The sequence below is a fragment of the Pipistrellus kuhlii genome, unplaced genomic scaffold (genome assembly GCF_014108245.1).
Source record: "Pipistrellus kuhlii isolate mPipKuh1 unplaced genomic scaffold, mPipKuh1.p scaffold_m20_p_11, whole genome shotgun sequence".
Lineage (NCBI taxonomy): Eukaryota > Metazoa > Chordata > Mammalia > Chiroptera > Vespertilionidae > Pipistrellus > Pipistrellus kuhlii.
Window position 1 is genome coordinate 23,715,225 of NW_023425416.1, and position 14,942 is coordinate 23,730,166.

At 44.7% G+C, this 14,942-nt stretch overlaps 1 protein-coding gene across 6 annotated transcripts in view; it reads right to left on the minus strand.

The window, feature by feature from the left end:
• The window catches only part of ZBTB38 (zinc finger and BTB domain containing 38), a 121,407-nt gene that overhangs the window by 62,975 nt on the left and 43,490 nt on the right, over window positions 1-14,942 (minus strand). For 5 of the 6 annotated variants that reach the window (XM_036431274.2, XM_045579226.1, XM_045579230.1 and 2 more), the window contains one exon: window positions 13,592-13,666. The gene's annotated coding sequence lies outside the window, so the exon portion shown is untranslated. Of the gene's footprint in view, window positions 1-13,591; window positions 13,672-14,942 lie in introns of all 6 variants that reach the window. The other variant, XM_045579228.1, reaches the window with a different exon arrangement.

The following is a 14,942-nucleotide window of genomic DNA, read 5'->3' on the forward strand; positions in this document are numbered from 1 at the left end:
CAGATTGTTTTTCATTCCTTCTTCAGCTACAAAAAAAAACCCATACCCACCCCCTCCCTTAGATCCTGGACATAAACCAACATTTTTATAAAATCCTATGAGACTGATTTTAAATACATAATATTTACTTTTTGTCTTCATATCTCTTCAAAAGTCTCTCACTGCCTATTGCATCACGGAATATGTTAATGTTAGTTCATTTTAACTCATGCAAAAAGAAATTAATATTTTCTGAAGTTGCTAGTTTTCCAGCGCCTCTATTTTCTATAAGAGCTGGCTAAAAAACAATTGGGTTAGCAAAACATTCAGGCTCCCCAGAATTTTTTTTTAAAGGAGAAAATGTATTCGAACATCTTACTTCGGTACTAGGTTTCACAACCCATCTTTTGTTTCCGGTTTTCATTCTCTCTCCTCTCGCAGAATCCAAGGGATTTTTAGCTCAATGTGTGGCAAGTACCCCGCCCAGCTCTCTCCCTGACATTTTAAAGTATCCGAACGGCGTTGTCCAGATGGTCGATCGTACCTGAACCACACTGAGTCCTCTTCTCTTTGGAGCACATCTCTCCCTCCCACAACTATTCCAGAAATAAACGTGGCTCTAACGGAAACACCCATGGTGGAACCATCCTCCCCACCCCCACCCCCTGCCCTGTGAGCTCTGGTTAGCATTGACAGCGACAGAAAATTAGAATGGAGTGTCCTTAGGCTAATTCCTGCTGCACCATGGGGGTCGGGAATTAGAGACTCGGTACCGGTTAAATAGAAGGTCATCTGTAAAGCGGAGTCCTGAGAGTGGGGACGGAGGGGGCTGAAGCGAACACCTAGGCATCGGGTTCGACTGGTGTCAGGATATGCCCCACGAATAACAGCTGAGAGCTCAACATTCACATTAAAACACTCCCAGGTTATTATCCTGTAGGCTAACTACAATCAACTCTAACCCCTTGGAACTGAGTTGATGCCGCATGTTCCCGGGAAAATAAATGACAGCGACAAGGACAGTAATCCATATCAGGCTCCCAGGGGCTGAGGGAACAGTGTTATGTCGCCGTCACAGGAGCAGGGTGGTGAGTGTGGTCAGGTCCCCTACTGGGACTGGCATGCGGTTCCTGGACAAGTGGTTCCCAAACCTTATGGGGTTCTGGGCCCACGCCCTGCCAACACGCGCCCACAAGCTACGTATGTGTTGGTGATTTGGTGGTGTTCTGAAAACACTCCACGAGCTAATGTGATCTGTTTACCAAGCCTGACTGTGTTAAACCAATGTGAACTGTAGCTGAGAGCCCTCAGATGGATGAGCTTGTTTAGGCAGACATTCTCTGACTAGTAAATCCTGTTTTGTACTCAAAAAAAAGAAAAAAAAAGAAAAAATCATGTGCATGCCTGAGTTACGCAAGCTCTGTCATGAATACAAGTGGCAAGGAAAGTTATGCATTCACTTATGATTTTTGTCTTTCTTTTGCTTGGTTTATTGAACTGAGTGTGGTGACACTGGTCCACATGAACACGTAGGTTTCAGGTGTGGGTTTCTATATTATAAAATCTGCATGTTGCACCGGGTGCCCACCACCCAAAGTCAAATCTTCTCCTGTCACCTCCTGACCCCATTCACCCCCCACCCCCGTCCCACCCCTTTCCCTCTGGCAACCATCACACTGATGCTTGTGTCCATAAGTTTCAGTTTTATATCCCACATACAAAAGCTTTGTAGCTTTTTTTCTGACTGACTTATTTCACTTAGCATAATGATTTTTAAAAATTCATGCTCCTCACCATCACCCTCGGGGCTTACGCACAAACATTAATGTAGAAGACAAGTCCCTCTCCCGTGTTGTCAATGTTGACCTGTTTTTGCTCTTGGAACCCCAAATAACCCTGGCAGGAGCAGGCGGGAGGAGGCAGAGCAACAGTGAGGAAGCGTCTTTCACTTAGATTAAGGCTCTCACTGGCTCCCAGTCTCATTGTTCCGCCGTCTGAGCTCATTTTATTTTCAGTCCTGGAGGTTAAAATTAAATTGCATGGCTTACGCAAAGAACATAATTCAAGTACGAGCGAAGCTTGAGCCTCCATGTTTAAAAAAAAAAAAAAATGTAGTCAGGGCACGGAGTCCCACAGGGATCCTTAGTTGATAAACATTTGGATCGGTTTGCACATTTCTTTATTCCACTCACTGCATTAAAAATTACAGCTGGTTTCCGTTTTGACCTAATATAGATATTCAACATTTGTGGGGAAGTTTGTTATCGGGTTAGGCTGTTTTGATCTAAATGTTTGAAAAGAAAATATTTACCAAATATAACACTTTTGTTTAAATTCTTAGAATTCAAAAGTTTTAAAAACTTTTGATGAGCTTGGATGTTATATCTATTTATAGTGTAGTTAGCCTTGAAAGCAACAAGGTTACAATCTCTCAATGTAGTGAGCCTTGTGACTAACTACATTACTATCCAAATGCTGAAAATGTGCATTTGGATGATATTTTAGCCTAAATATTTTGGAAAGTACAGTGCTACTTCGATCATCTACATTTTGCCTGGAGATCTGGGCAGGAACTTCTATTTTCTACCTTGATCAGAGCTGTCTGTTAGAACTATCATTTATTGAGAACCTACTATATTCTCAATATTTTAGCTATATTATTTAATTCTAAACCAATAATCCTGCAAGGTGGAAGTTAGTTATCAACTTTAGGTGAGGAACAAATAAGATTGCTAGTCACACAGTAAATAGCACAGTGAGGACTTAAAACCTAAGTCTGACTAATTCCAAAGTCACATGCTCCTTTGTGGTCTTTCCACCAATACTGACAGGATAAGCCCTCCTCCTTCTGCATTCTGCCCTGATGTTGGAATCTTTTTACTGTGTAGATGCCTAGTCAAGGGGAACGCCCTACCTAAAGCCACAACCACCCAGGTTTATAAGAACCAGCCTCAACTTCCCAGTTCCCGAGAATTTGGGGTACTCTTCATACTGGACCAGGAGGTGGAAAAGACAGAATAAAAGAGGAGGAATGAACTAGACTGTGTTGGAAAGTTAAGGTTAGAAAGCAGTAACAAATTGCAGTAACAAATAATCAGTAACAATTTTTTCCCAGAGGTTTGTCATAATTTGAAAATGTTTCACGAGGCAAAATAAGTGGAACAACTTACATTTCCATCCGAGCAAACTACCTCCCCTGGTGAAGCCCAATATTTTCATGTTACAGATGGGGAAACTGAGGCTGAGAGAGATCTGGTCATTTGTATAAGGTCACACACATAATAAGTGAGTTGACCCATTTGCTGTGTTAAAAAGCATATGATCAATTAAAGAAAAATCAGTGTAACACTCAGGACAGATCTGGTTTGCACAAATAGTGCTTTGGGCCTGAACAGATAACCCAAGTTGGTATTATGAGTTCCTTCCCCAACGTATTTTGAAAATGGGCTTTTAAAAAGCCTAAATGATGAATAAGAGATGTTTCTCCATCACGGTCAGTGTCTCAAATGCATCATTTTAATGAGGGACTCTCTGCCGACAACTATACATTTTGCCCCTGTTTCTAAGATCCCTTCCACCTCGGAAAGTGTGCGATTCTAAAAATTCCAGCCCTGCTTGCTTTCTAGGTCAGTGAGGCCACGCGCTGGATTCCAAGTCCCCCGCTGCCTGGCTATATGGCCAGCTGACCATCTCCCTCATTGGCAGTAATTTTATATGCCAACCAGATGGCTCTCCAAGGGGGCTTTCTAATCAACCCTATCAGCTCCACCCTGCCTGGGAATACGAGAGGAGGATTATCTTCCTCTGCTCGTGAGGCAGGAGAAGGAAGGCTTGGGTGAATAGACATGGCGGGAGAAGTCTGAATTCCAGGAAGGCCCCTCCCGGCCTCAGACAGGACCTTTCTCACTCCCATCCGTGAGCATCTGTGTGGAAGACGTGGGAAGGGAGCACACATTTGGTGGCAAGGATGTGGCAGCAAGCCTTGGGGACCAAACTGAAGTTACCCTCCGGGAAAGAGCTGGAGGGAGCAAGGGAATGTGGACCGTGTGGTTTGCAACAGAGAAAAAGCGGTGACTTTGGGCTGCAAGGGAGACTGTGGTGGATACCATCCCACCCCACCCGCAACTTAGCTCAGGCTCTCCCGTGGGAATGTCCTCAATGGCTCACCACCGTTTCCGATATCACTACCTCAGCTTTAGCAGCAGAATAGTTCCTGCTTTCGTTTCTCAGTGCACTCAAGATGTGGCACTAGTAAAGGCCTTGCATGCCCTCGGAGACACAGAGCCTTCCTGCATCCCGAATCACATGCTCATGGGCGGCCATGACCGTCTGCCCCTCCCCAAATGGAGAGCAAGTAGAACAACAGGGTCTTCTCGATCCTGAATTGGCTAAAATAAAAAATAAAAATAATAAACATAGGCAGCAAGAAGATTGAGTTTCTTCTTTCAGGAAAGATTGGCTGTAAATGAAGGTGGAGAAGGAAGAATTCTTACAGATGAGTAAGATCCACCCCCATGTGAGTGCATCATCCTCTCTGTATCTTTCTTCATCCTGGGCAACAAATATCCCAAGACTCCGCCTGGGAACAAAATCATTGGCTTTCTTTTCCCCAGATAAATGGCTTTGTAGTTCAGAAGGGCCACAACCACGCACTTCTCCACAGAGCAGCTTACCAAGCCTCAGTGAATTTTCACTTCCTCTGGGCTGAAGATAAAAGCACCAGAAGTTTATGTTGTATCGAATTATCTATCTTTACTCGAATCTCAGGGTTGCCTCCGGCAAGATCTATGTATCTCCCACGGTACACAGAGCACTGACTGGTGCAACCAAGGGGCTCATGTAGGTGGACTCCTCACCGACCAACACCAATCGTGGGGGGTGGGGGGGAGCGTGCTTTCTCTGCTTCCACCGCTACCAGTGGAATCTTCAGCTCTGTACCCTGAAGCCACTTCCTAGAATCAGAGGACTCACTCTGTGAGTTAAGGCATAGACCTGGGGACTGACATTCCCAATGGAAGTCTTTCAAACAATCACTGTTGACTCAGGGGAGCCACAAGTTGTCTGAAAAGCTGACCACAGGCTTTGCTGAAATCTGTCCCTTTTAGAACAGGGAAAGGGAGACAGAAGTCAGAGTGACCCCACACAGACATCAGCGATACCACTGCCTTCACAAGAGGCTTCAACCTTTCTTCAGGCCCTCGGGGGCACAGCATGTTTCACTGCATTTTATAGAGCATGCCACTGAAAGTCTCTCTCTGAGGGAGGAGAAAGTCAGGCTCAAAGAGCCTGTTGAGACTGAAGTTCTCAGCAAAAGCTGAGTATAAAAGCCATATTACTTAATCTCTGGCATTCTGCTCTTTGTAATTCAACATACTGGCTCAACTTTTGAAGATTTTTATTCCAAACTTTCACTTAAATAGGTACTTAATAAATGGCAATAGAATAAGGGAATTAATGAATAGATGCCAATATAGAGGGCTTATAACTTATTTCCCCAATTCCTCTCAGAAGAAAAATGTTATATTTGTTTGATTTTGTTCAATAGAAAAGTTCAACTAAATATAATTTAAAGCAAAATAGTAAATATTGGCCAAAGTATCACCTGGGACCAAGAGTCTCTTGAGAATCTCAGAGACGTAGGCTTGATTGCTATATTAAGGCAATCGAATTAAGTTTAGCTAGCGGAAGTAACCTTTATCCTATTTGGTTTGCAAAGAAAAATCTCATGAGTTATCATGAGCAGCTAAAAATAAGTTGCAGGTTTCATTTTCCACCCTTCAGTATGGTTTTGAAACCAAACGGCACGTAACTAGGAGATTCACCAACGCCTACTGAAGTTCAACAATTCATACTGTTACCTTTCTAGCCCGCTGTCCTGATCTGAAACTCACCACCAGCCCCAGAAATGTGCGCTACTGTCCACCTCGGCATCGTCTCTTGAGATGAATCCCCCTAATAAATAAGGTGTGGCAGGAAATTGGGGGCTGAGGCCGGTCTTGAGGGACTGTGGCTTGAGTGAATCTTATATCCGGACAGGATGCCACATAGATATCAGCCTTATTTGCTCAGCCTCAATATTAGGTGACGCTATGAACCCCTTTGCAGAGCGAGGGAGTTAATGAAGCCGGAGTTTCATTAAGATGGGGCCCTAATGCAGTGAGCGTGGCAAGTACCCCTTGCCCTAAATGCCCTGGGCCTTGTGCAATTCCATACTGCACACCAGGCGGCTCACGATACGTTTCATTTCAAAACCGTCTTCCCAGGGCCAAGTGTGGCAAAAAGGTGTTTGAGGCCGAGTGCTTCACAGGGAAGGCGGCCATCTCACACTAGTATTCAGCTGGGCACACAGCCCGGGGAGAGAGCCGTGCGGTTCACAGAAAGCCCTCCGCTGAATGAGATGGAGAGGGGGCAGAGAAGGGTTAATCTGCTTCCATTAGAGGAGGGGCCGTTTGGCGAAGGTGAAGAGAATAATCTGTACGAAGAGCAGGAGAAGACAGAGCGCCATTCCGGAAAAGCAATGATTGTGCAGGGCGAGAAGGACGATTTGTCCTAGATTTCCACCGTGAGGCCATTTCTGAGATCTGAGTCTTTACCTCGCTTTGAAGTTACAGTCTTGGGGAGGGGAAGGGGGCTGGAATACTTGAGCTTTGATTCCCTCTGAGATGGGCGTCTCTGAGAAGCAGAGGGTGAAGCCATAGAAGCCTACCCATAAATCAGAGAGCGGCTAAGTAAACAATGGGAGTTGCTTGTGAAAGAGAAACCAGCGGCTGATCCCTGTTTCCTGGGGCAGGGAACACCCTATTTTTTTTTAACTTAAAAAAAAAAAAGCTTAAAAAATTTTGCTTTTAATAATATATATTTTTTAAAATACTCTAAGATTCACAAAAAGTCACAAAAATAGTGTGGCGATCCTAGGCAAATCCTTTGGGGCCCAAGACTGTGGAACAATGGGTGCAGCAGTTACGTTTGGGTTCTAGCTCCTGTGCCTCACCCGGCGCCATCACAGGAGATGCGTGTGGACTTGGGGATGGTGGTTTACAGAACCTGAACATAAATGGGACTGTCGGCAGCTGAAGAGTCTGGAGGTTGAACTTGAAAGTCAAATGATCTGATCATGTGGCCCCCAGAAGCTGAGGGAGTAGAGTGAGAAGAAGGGCGGCCAGATGTTGTCAGGTGACCAGTGGGTGTGCGCTGATGGGTTTGAGCAGAGTTATGCAGAGAGGAAAAATAGTCACACTGCCTTTTAGTATCTAAAATTTAGATGATGGTGAGAATTTTTCAGTTTGGTTCTTGTTTGTTTACCACGTTCTCTGCTGCAACAGAATGTTCCAGACTTTCATTTTCAGGGGCCTCTTCTCTGTCCCGTTGCCCCTCCTTCGGCCAGATTTAAAGAGGCAGGCGCAACTTAGGGGCAGGCAGGGCCTACCCTGATCGTGAAGTTATGTAACGGGAGCTCCCATAATTGAGGCTAAATCCACGGCAGTTTGTCTAGCTCTAAGTTTGTCTTCTTTTCAACTCATGCCTGCCTTGACCTAAAATTTGCCCACAATGTGGGTCTTGCCCTTGCCCTGTCCTGGCTCTCTTGGCTTCTGACTCGGGACCCCACCTCTTACTCTGCTGTCCTGGCATGGATGTGCATGGCTATGTCCTCCTCCACCTAGCTTTAGTGTCACCACCTCTGGTCAGGGCACACTGTGGGCTGACCCCTTTAAGCGACTACAGTGGATGACCCCGGAGGGCTGCCCACACATGTCCCGAGGTACGGCCCATCGGAAGGCAGATGAGAAGTCCTCCAGCTGAGGCGGGAGCTCACTGCAGGAGTTAGTCTTCTCGCTGGCGCTTTGTCTCTGCCCCTCTGAGGCTGGGTGGGTCCGAGACCTTTGTCTACTCAAGTTCCAGTTCTACCTCTGCCACTAAATCTCTGGGTAAACACAAGAAAGTAAGTGAATTATTCAGGGTCTGTTACTCATATTTATAATAAGGTTTTCTGACTTCCTAGCTGAGACTCTTTCAACTATACCATATCACAAATAAGGGAAAATCTAACATTTGGAGGCAAAAAAAAAATTAAAATAAAATAAAAAAATCTTAAAGTTAAATTCTGGTTTAGATATACTAGTTCAGAGTTCTCTAACGTTTTCTCTAATAAGTATCTGCTGAAATGAATGTTGACTTGCACACGACATACCAATAGTTCTCAAGCTCTAATGTGTATAAGGATTGGGGGGCTACATTAAAATGCGTGTTCCTAGGCCCTCTCCTCAGGGCATCTGGGACCACGGGAGCCCAGGAGCATGCATTTTAACATGAGAAACTGAAGAGGATCTAGGATTTGAAATAGAGACTGGTAACTTTTTAGAGGCTAATTTATCAATATGTATTAGGAACCTTAAACATAGGTCATTTGACCTACTGATTCAATTCTAGAAAATTTCCCTAAGATGTCCAAAAAGATTTATCTTTAAGAATGTTTACATATTTGTATAAACACAGCACTAGAGGCAATCAAAATGGTCGTCAGTAAAAAGAATGGATAAAGTAAGACGTTTCAGTCCAATGAAAGCACAGTCGCCAAAAGTCACATTTTCAAAGACCATTTAGTCACTTGGAAAATGTTTACGACATACCAGTGAAGTGGAGTGAGAAAAAGCATGTAAAATATCATTTCAATAATTTTAAAAGAAGAAAAAAATATATATGAAAAATTGGAAAGAAATACACTGAAATGTCAACAATGATTTGTTTGTTGTTTGGTGGTGGTTTTCTTCTCAATATTTTTCTGTATTTTCCAGATTTTGTGTAGTGGTTAGTCATGGCTCTTTTTATTTGAAACACAGGGATAAATTTTTTAAAAAAAGAAAAGACAAAAGAATTTGTCTCATGTAGAATGAAAACAGAGGGAAGAGAGGTCTCTTAGGAGTCCAGGCCAGCTATAGCCTGGCTGCTGAGGAGGACTCACATGACGGACAGTCTGAGTCCAGTGTCTGGAGTGAATTTTGAGCTACATTCTCTTTTCCAAGGTAATTTGGTATAGTCGATGCCCAGGAATTTGGGTCACAGAGAAAGTCGTTTTCACTGGATACTTCTTTCTGCTACATTCAAGGATAACAGATTATAGGGTCTGGGACACAGCTGAAATGATGTCTTCACTACTCTTTGGTTGAATTCATGCTTGCTGCCTCTGTGTCTAATCCCCCCGCCTGATACACACCTTTACCCCATAACACCAAGACTGTCATGACTACAGGCTTTGGATAGATGGTGGGCTCCTTTCTGACATGAGACACACCACCCCGGGTCAATGCTTATAGGGTGATCTCAAAGCTTCCTTTGGCCAATGCACTGGGAACTCCAGGAAAATGCCAGGACACAAATGTTTTTGGCAGAGAGATATCCTCCTCACAGATTTCAGTGAATCCCGGTCAGAACTCTCTCTGATAAGAAGTCTTGCAGTTAGGCCTCTGGCCTAGAGTCAAACCTTTCCACACCGCATGCTTTGGTGAGCTAGGGAACGGTGCCAAAGATCTCAGATGAAAGTCAATTTAAAAAGACCAAAACAAAAAAATTAAAATAATGATACTTACAATACTAATAGCAATATCAAAAGCCAAAACACCAATGCTGACCATAATTACGATAATTAATTTCATTAATGTCTTGACTTGCCATGCATTTTTCTAAGTTGCCCACACCGTTTCACATTTATTACCTTACTTACTCTGACAGAATCTCAGTTTTACATTTTTAAAAAATACCATTTCAGAGGCGGAAGGAAGCTTTAAATTTCTCATGAAAACCAGACAATTTTTTGAGTTAAAAACAAAACCCTGAAATCTTTGTGTGGTGTTTTCCTACTGAGTTCTTGACAAGAAATCAGGGGATTTCAGCATGAGACATTACGAAGCCCTATTACCATGAATTCTTAGTTTTGAGGACTATGATGTGGCCTTATTGCAAAATTCTCTAAAAGGAGCAACAGAAGATTTATATGCTGACCCAGGGAAAGAAGGGAGCTTGTACTTGTGTGCCATAAAAACTATAAAACCTCTGGGGGTAAAAAAACAAACAAAAAAAACCCAACTGGTCTGTGGGCACGGCCTATGTTAGCTGCTACGCTCAGTCCACATCTGCTCATCGTGAATCAACGACTGCAGGCTAAGCCCCTTGGATGACCAAGGTTCTGAAAAGACAATGGTGCCTCAAATTTGAACTCTACTCCTCATGTGGAATTTAAAGGTTAAAAATAATGAAATGAAAATTTTAAAAGCTCAAGAAAATCTAGCTTCTCCCATGGTGTCTACGTTGACGCTTTTTTGAAAATGTGGAAGACCCAAATATTTACAACGCGGGTATCTGATACCCCGGCCTTGCTGGTGAGTCTGTACGAACACTGCGGAGGGGTCATGTTGACAGCAGTGGAAGTCTGATTTGGCGGTCGCATACCTCTCCCTGCCATGCCATTCAGCAGAACATTAGAAATCAGGAGGTTGACCTCACCCTGCCTGCACCTGACACACACGCCTCGGTCAATCCCTGCGTATTGAGTGCTTGGAAGAGTCATGATCACATGGCGTTGAAATGAACAAGCTGAATGGACCCTGACGCTCTTCCTCCTTGACTGTGGCCTTTGGCCCTGCCTTTCCTGGTGGACCCCGTTAGGCTGGGACTTTCAACAACAGATCGTCCCCACTTGGCTCCAGCTTTTGAAACCTGGCCCTTGTTCTCAACTTACTCCTTTGGCTGAATCCATCCAGCAGGCATTGCATTCCCCCATCAACCTGGTCTTATCTTTAGCTTTACCCCACTAGCCCAGCCAGCTCTAGCTCAGTAGACATGTTCAGGACCCAGAAAATGGACTTTCAGAGGTTGTAGCATTTCTGTAACACTTCAACTTGTTATTCTGTTCCACTCCTCCTCAGCCCACTCCGGGTGGAAGGCCCGGTTGGAAGGCAGGGGGACAGGGCCTCGGCTAAGGCCAGGCAGCAGTAATAGGAGATCAGACATTAGACTCCTGAGAGGCTGTGTCACATCAGCAGTAGCTGGTCTTCCTGCACATGGACAATGTGTATTCTTCAGGGTGTGGGTGTGGGTGCCAGAGATATCCAGCCCAGGGTGAAATTAAATCAGAAACCGGAGTGTCTAGCCAGATATTGACAACATAACTGGAGAACTAGGTACCAAATAGCTCAGGCAAAGCCTCTTGTCCACTTTTAGTTTATGTGCTGCTGAAGAAAGCATATATAGTCCATTTTTATTGCAGATATTTATGGTGCCTTAGGGCAGTGGTTGGCAAACCATGGCTTGCGAGCCACATGCAGCTCTTTGGCCCCTTGAGTGTTCTCACGCCACTTCTTTAAAATAGACTCGGCCAGGCCGAAAACCGACCTCTGTGCATGGGCCACAAAGTTTCAGTCACACTGTACGTGCACACCCACATGTGGCCTTTTGTGAAAGAGCCACACACAAGGGGCCAAAGAGCCGCATGTGGCTTGTGAGCTGCGGTTGGCTGACCACTGCCTTAGGGGCATCAGAAGGCATCCTCCGTGTAGTATTTACCAGTGAGGGGAATACTGCACGAAGACTCACAATGGTGGAAAGGCTAAATAAAATATAAAATCAGTTTCAGGATTCTCCAAACAGGACTTATAACTTTATCATTCATTGTTTCAGTAAATATTTCAAACTTTGTTCTGAAAAGAAAAAAACTAGAATTATAGGGTAGCAATAATCTCTCCAGCTTGAGCCTTTCTGATCTACTTTTATTTTTTTTTAAAATATATTTTATTGATTTTTTTACAGAGAGGAAGAGAGAGGAATAGAGAGTTAGAAACATCGATGAGAGAGAATCATCGATCAGCTTCCTCTTGCACGGCCGCCCCCTCGAGCGACCCCCCCCCCCCCCCTCAGGATGTGCCCGAAACTAATGTACATGCCCTTGACCGGAATCGAACCTGGGACCCCTCAGTCCGCAGGCCGACGCTCTATCCACTGAGCCAAACAGGTTTCGGCTGATCTACTTTTAAATGTTTCTCTCACAACTTGGTTTGGAGATCCGATCTTAGGGATTCCCTCTCTCTCTGTCTCCACACACCCCCTCCCCATGCCAACATTTAAAAGTGTACCAAGATCTGGAACAGATAAGTCAGTCAGAGTAGCTTCCTGAGCTCCTAGGGGCAGTCAGACCATACCAGAAAGGTAAAGAAACCATGAGCTTTCCTAGAGTCCACTGGTTTCCTAGTTGGGGGAACAGAATTCTGTTGGACAATTCCAATTAGCATGACTACTAGACCCAGGATCAGGGGACAAAGCCAGAATGACCCTACCCCTAGGGGACCCTGTACAGGAAAATAAGGGGAAGAATGTCCTTCCTGGCTCACTGCCCACTGGTGACATGATGGCACTCATGGAAAGACTCAGGGTCAGAATGGACAGGGGCATCTTCAAAGATCTTACCCACTGCTCTTTGTCCACGTAGCCAGATGTTACCTAAGAGCGTCAGTTAAAGGAATTCTAAATATCTGGTTATTTTTTACTTCTCTCGCTGCTTCATTCTGCTATGTTGTCCTTGAGAATCTCTAAGTTCTGTAGTATGCTGGGCCAAAGAGGACTACCTCCTCTCCAGAAACTCTCCAGGGCACCTCTGGGAAGTGGCTCCCGCCCCCTCCCAGGGACTACATTTCTCAGACCCATTTGCAGTCAGCTCTGGCCATGTGATAGCGTTTTAGTCAACCGAATGTGAGCGGAAGTGATGTGCATCACATCCCGGCACGGCCCAGGAAAACCTCCCGTGTGCACTTTTCATGCTTTCTTCCTCTTCTGCTGGGAAATGGAAACAGTCCCAGATGACCTTGAAAACAACATGCTGAAGAAGGTGGGGCCTCTCTCAATCTCTGTCTCTGAATGTATGAAGGAGAGATGCCCCACTAACTTGCACTGTCACATGAACAAGAAATAAACTTCTCATATTAGCATAACCAATGGACATGGACACTGGGGCGGTGGGGGCTTGTCCTAGGGGGTGAGAGTGGCAGGGGAAGAGGGGTCAATCGGGGGAAAAGGAGACATATGTAATACTTTAAACAATTAAAAAAAAGAAGAGAAAAAAAAGAAACAAACTTCTATTAGAGCTATTAAACATTTTTTGGTCTATTACAAAAATTAGCCTATTCTAATTATTACATATCCTTTTTATTTTCTTCCTCTTCGTTTTTTTGTTTGTTTGCTTGTTTGTTAATCTTCACCAGAGGATATTTTTTCCCATTGATTTTTAGAGAGAGAAGAAGGGAGGGAGGGATGGGGAAAGAGAGAGAGTGAGAGAGAAACATCAATGTAAGAGAGACACATTGATTGGTTGCCCCTGACTGGATTGGGGATGGAACCTGCCACCCAGGAATTGCTCAGGAATTGAACCTGTGACCCTTTGGTGCCCGGGCCAAAGATCTAACCATCAAGCAACACCAGCCATGGCTACATAACCTTTTTGATACTCAGCTGTTATCATGTGTGCAGAAGTCCCCATCCCTTCTCCCTTTCCCCTAAATTTCAATGCAAACCAAAAGAACTGAATTAGTAAACTTACTTTAAGTAGCCATTAGATACAAATGACACTCACCAAGTTGGTGGTCACAGAGTTCAGATCTTGTAGCCTGATGAACAGGAGTTTAGCAGAGCGTCGCTTCAAAACAACCTGATCTATTAAAATAAAACAAAAAGTAAAATGTAAGATCTACAAAACAGATATTTTAGAGTGTAATGGTTAATTCCTAAAGGGATTTGCCAGTTTCCAAAGGAATTCACCAGTTTTGCAGTAAATAACAAGCTTCCCCATTGCCTTTAAAATAAGATTCATTTTTAATATACCCTCCACACACCAATCATTATAAAACAGAATTTATTTTTAAAAAAATTTTTTCTATTGATTTCAGAGAGGAAGGAGAAGGAGAGAAAGAAACATCAATGATAAGAAAGAATCATTGATCAACTGCCTCCTGGGGATCGAGCCCACAACCCAGGCATGTGTCCTTGGCCAGAATCGAACCCAGGACCCTTCCATCCGCAGGCTGATACTCTATCCACTGAGCCAAACCGTCTAGAGCTAAAACAGAATTTATAAAGAACAATTCTACTGAGCTAGGTAAGCTCTACAAAGGGTAGATGCTGACTGAGGGGATGCTTTTGGAAGCTAGGAAAACTAGGTATGATGTCCACGCCTATGTGCTCTGCGGTTCTTTTGTACACATTCAGACTTTTCCCTCAGGAACTGACCTTTCCTGGGTAGGAGCTTCCAGAGCTTGTAAATTATAGGCCATGCAAAGGCTTACGGTTTTTACAGGTGAAGTTAAAACAGACTCCAGGGATACATTATAGTGTCTTTGTGTCCTGTATCACCCTAGATGGCACAAGAAGGAATGAAAACAAGCTCTGTGGAAACAGGGCGAGGTGACGTGGAGGTGCCCGCACCAGGGCAACCAGGGACAAACAGAGACACGCTCGGTAAAGGCGGCGGGCTGGGGATGTCATCTTATCAGAGCTGCCATCGTTTACCAGGTCAAGAGCGAGAATATCATTAGACGGGCACATATTTGCCTAGAACAGGGTTTATTTTTGTATCCGATTACTCAGTATGTGCTCCAGGAAGCAAACGGTTCAGAACTCTGGCAGTCCAACGCAGAGCACCAGGGCGGGCGGGCGGGAGGAGGAAGAGGAGACAAAACAAGAGCGGCGATGGGGAAGGCTCGGCTTGGGCCATTTCCCCCAGGGTTTCAGTCTTAGTGTACAGAAATGTTTTTGAGAGGAAATGTGTCCTTGCCTGGGCCGGTGGAGGGGAGGGAGATTAGACAGGTCCCTTCGGTGCTGTGTGTGGAGGGCCCCCACGCACCCCTCTGGCCTGGGCCTGCTGAGCCTTAGGTGTCAGGGAACAAGATGGCACCCACGTGACGGTGCCCACGGGAGGGGCCCGGAGT